Source organism: Drosophila grimshawi, unplaced genomic scaffold (genome assembly GCF_018153295.1).
Source record: "Drosophila grimshawi isolate 15287-2541.00 unplaced genomic scaffold, ASM1815329v1 contig_44, whole genome shotgun sequence".
Taxonomy (NCBI): domain Eukaryota; kingdom Metazoa; phylum Arthropoda; class Insecta; order Diptera; family Drosophilidae; genus Drosophila; species Drosophila grimshawi.
The window spans coordinates 3,348,090-3,352,908 of NW_025063240.1; positions in this window are offsets into that span (position 1 = coordinate 3,348,090).

Consider the following 4,819-nt stretch of genomic DNA (forward strand, 5'->3'; position numbering starts at 1 on the left):
ACGTCGCCTAGTCTACACTTTTCCTTTTCGTATGCCAAAAATACTATAAGCGACCGCTTACGAAACACTTGAAACATGAATCGCGTATCGGGTATAGTTGTGTGGCCAAGGGAATGGAGTGATGCCGGCAGAAGGGGGGATGATGGCGAGGGGGTTTGGTGGGGTTGTCCCACCCACTCTTGCAGCCCCGCGAACATCCATTCAATAATCGTCAACCATTGCGAGATTTTCGAGTGCGCTGCCATGTTCCGATGTCTATTTTTGGGCGTCGCACGTTTGGCTCGACTCTTTTTTTGGATAAATGTCTGCGATTCGTAGACATTCGAGGCATTCATAAATTCCCATGCGAGTGCTGAAAAGTTGCCGACCAGGCCGGCTAAGTTGAGTGTCTATGCCACAAATTGTTGCCGTTGTTGTTGCTCTTGCTGTTGCTGTTGCTGTTGCTGTTGTCGTTGCGGCGATTTTGCAAGGCGCATTCGTAATTCAATCAATTAATAACATTAGTTGATTGTCCTTTGTTTGTCTATCCGTCTGTGCGGTGGCAATTAATTACAGTAATTAGAATTTAACAAGCTTCAAAAACAACTTGTTATTCAAGTTGTTGTTCTATGTTTACTTCTGCTACCCCATCCACGCTTCGTTGTTCTTGCTGGTGTTGTTGTTGAACATTCCTGCCCAGCTGTTTGTCTTCCATTATTATTTAGACATTGGGGGAAGCGCTCTCAGCTTCATCGATTTTTTAGTGGAGCTGTCTCAAATTGCGCTCGCTGCTAAAGGTCACAAGTTTCTACCGTGTGGCATCTAATTCCCCATTTATTGGATGCTGTGCGAGGGAGGGAATCTCTTGTCTATTGGGAATTGTGTCGAGTAGTTTGTTTAGTTTGGTCTTATTGGCGTCAATTTATGGTGGGAAACAAGTAGCTCATAATGTTGTTTATAAATATATTATAAGCAAACAAAGCCACTGGAACTCTGAGAAATGTGTTTTTAATAAAAATGCTAATAGCCTGAAGCCTCAGTGATGCGTAGACAAGATTTAGTAGCGAAAGGGGTCTCAGCATATCAATTACACTAATGTTGAAAACCAGCTTATGTAATCCCAAGTGAATAAGTTTAGAGTTTAATATATCTCACGAGTAAAATAAGTCGTAAATAAGCAGCATAAAATGTGACGAAATCGCTTATTAAAATCATTTCCAGGCAGAATGTATGGAAGAAAAAATGAGACTCTTTGATATATATGCAAAGTTCATAAACTGAGTAAAAGGAGAAAAGAGCGGACTGATCAAGAATTTATTTATACCAAAAAGAGGTCTGTGAAAATAATGTGATTCTTTAGATATCTCCCTTCCTTCATTCTCGCTTTGTGATGTTATCCCCTTAAGGTATCCAGCTTTGTAGGTTGTATATTGTCTACGATGTGCATCAAAAATAAAATAAATGTTTTTCTTAGCTGCTAAATGCCAACACAAACCCTCTGTTTAAGTTTTAATTCACCAGTAAATTACAAAAGACTCCTGAAATTTTTAACAGAATGCACCGATCTGTGGTTAGACAAGAGCAATCGAGACTATTTTCTAATGAGCCAACCATTTAATTGATATAAATCGAAACGTTCTTAAGGACTTAACGTTTAGATGGAATTTGAAAACCATTTGGATTTTACTTTCGGATAACAGCTGTCAATTTGATAGAGATCTGCCTATCAAAAGGCATTAAAACGAGAACTCGAATGGAAGCAAAGCCAAGTGCTTGCCTGCCGTGTAACTCGTTAATGATTTGATGTACTCGTAATCACTTAATGAAGAAACCAAATGAAATTCACCTCTAACTCATTACACAGTCACTTAACTGTTTTGGCCATTTGCCTGTTTGCCCAGCAACAATAGAGGAGTGTCGAAAAGGGACAAAACTAACCGAACAGCTGGCTCACTGGCCGGTCTCTCCGGTTGTAGATCAATCCCTAAATGAGTTACACGAAAGGCACACAGTGGAAGAAATGGGAAACGCCCTTGCATGATCATTATAAGGTTGGAACGTTCTTTTGCTGCTGCTTTCTACACAAGCGGAACCGAAAAAAAAAAATAAAAAAAACATAACTTATAAAGTTAACTACCATTAACATGTCCCGATGCCGTCAATGGGCAACTTCCGCACTAAAGGTGACAACTATGAGGTTGGGTGCAGAATGCGGGGTAGAGAGGGGGGCAAAGGCAGAAATCAAGCCATATGTTCAGTGAAAATTACAAACACTAAAACTTAAAAAACAGGCCGCGCTAAAAGCAAAATTCGATTCTTGCCATTTTCACTGACTAACAAACAACCGTTGCGAGCTGTTCCAGAACCAGAACCCCGGACTGGGAATGGGACTGTGACTCGGACTGGTGCTGGGACTGGGACTGGGACTGAGAACCTGGCGTTGAAGTTGCGAGTTGGACCCAGTACGAAAGTCGTTGCATGTTTCTTACTTGATTTTCTGCTATAAATTAAAGGACTTTAATGACACTTTGGACGATGGCGGCAGCGATCGCAGCGAATTCGAATTGTTTGGCTAAAAGTACGCATAACAGAGCAGCAACAGATACCAAGGCCAACACCAAGACCATGACCAGGCAGTAGGCAGTAGGCATTCATGGGTGCGAAAATGCCACGCAATGGACAACAGGGTTCGGGCATTGTATGACCAATAGAATGCGGCTTTACCTCCTCTCATCTCTTGTCTGCTCTCCTCTTCTCTCGTCCCGTCTCGTCTCGTCTCAAGTCGTCTCGTCTCGCTGCTTGCTGCCTGCCGCCAGTGAGTGCAGGAAATTCATTAAGTGTATTTATTGCTTCGATTAAGATGGACACTTCTCACCTGCAAGCGACACTGGACCTGGACTTTAACTCGTACTGAAAGAGCGACTTGGACTTGGACTGGAATTGGGACTGGAACTGTGTTTGGGCCTGGCTCCAACTTTGGCTTTGGCTGTGGCTGTGGCTATGGCTTTGGCTCGGTTCGGTTCGGTTCGGTTAGGTATTGTACATAAATTTTGGTCGCGCACAATGTTTACACAATGTCGTCGGTGTTGTTATTGCTGCTTTGAGTCTCGTTTTTCTTTTCAGTTTATTTTGTTTTTTTTTTTTGGCATCGCAGAAATATGCAGATGAAATCACCCAAACATCATGCGTTGATAATTAAGGCAAAGAATTCAAACTGACGCTGTCGCCTTTAGTCAGGCAGAGTGTATTTCGAGTCCCTTGTGACACAAAATCCAATTCAATCTTTTCACTTTAATGGACTGTGATGTTATTTTGATTCTGTTGAATATACGTCGTACTCCTCCATGTGGAGGAAAGCACTTAGGATGCTGTTGCCTTGACTTTTTAGCCAAGAGAAAATATAAATATAAATGCATTCAATAAACGTTTATGTCAGGATCATTAACAGCACTGTTACATTAAGCAGAATTCGTTTAATTAAATTAAATTAATCGACATTCAGATAAATTTTTGTTTTCTCGTTTCCTCTGAATCAATTCTGTACACTATTGAGAATTGAATTTTCTTGTATTGTAATTAAAATGTTGTAATGATCGATTTTATAGTATTGTTACAGATATATATTTCTTTTATCCATGTTTATTTATGCAAGTGTGTACATATATTTTCTTAAAACTGTGTAATGCATTGATTAAAGTCCATCTGAACTCTCTTAACTGCTGCATTCTTTATTGCTTTAAATGAAATGACTAAATTACAGCAGCTGTAAATATTATAAGTAAAGTCTGTATTCTGAAAAAGATGCTGTAATAAAATAATTATTACCAATAAAGCTTGAAGCACACTGCAGGATTTTTAACAATATCATTATTATTCTGATCATTTCACATGGTATAAGAGAACAATTTATTTTATTGAAGTGAGGATTGTACAGACGGTAAGAGATACCCATTGTTAATCCTTTTCTGTTCAGATAGAGGCACCTTGAATGAATTGTTAAATGTAACACTTTAAAAATATTTAATGCTCTTTCCTTTGAATACCCTGCTCCTACTCGCGCTCTCTCTCTTCTCTCTTCTCTGTTCCCTATCTCTCCCGCTCGTTGTCCCTTTCATTGGTAATGTTTTAATGTGCCTGTTGTTGGTTTTATGACTCAGCGGCTGATGCCGCAGTAAATTTTAACTTGCAATTGTTTTAATTGTCCGGGCCGGTCGTGCTCGCATATTTATGGCATAACGGAAATGAGTTAATAACAAAGTACAAGCCAGAGAGACCAGAGCCAAGTCAAGTCCAGCCAGATTTAATACCTGACAGGGATAAATGTTTTGTTGGCCACGCTACCCTCTCACGTCGCCTCGTTTGCGATGAGCTTGGCTTGTTAGTTGGCTGTATGTGATATGAGCAAGGGGTTGGGGGTGGGCGTGTGGGGCTGTCATTTAAATGAAATTACTGTCAGATTTTACACAAATAAAATCTGGATATTGCGTTTGTTTTATGTACTGCCCCTACCCATTTGCCATCCCCCATTCCCCATTCCCCAACTGATTCTAACGGGTCGGTTCTATGTTTTTCCAACTTCCAAGATTGGCTCGTTGTGTATCTTCATGTTGTGCACAACATAAAAATTTATGACCATACATTGGACAGCATAATTTCGTGCAGACTTTTGAATTGTTTGTTTTTGTCTGGTGGGATTGAAAACGCTTTGGCCTGGCATGGATACAAGATAAGCCAGTTTAGAACCGGACACCGATTTTGTAATTGCTAAGGCTTGCAAGCGCCAAAGTAGCAGATTTCAGCTGGTTAAAATTATTATTGCAATACGACAGTTGACCAAGTA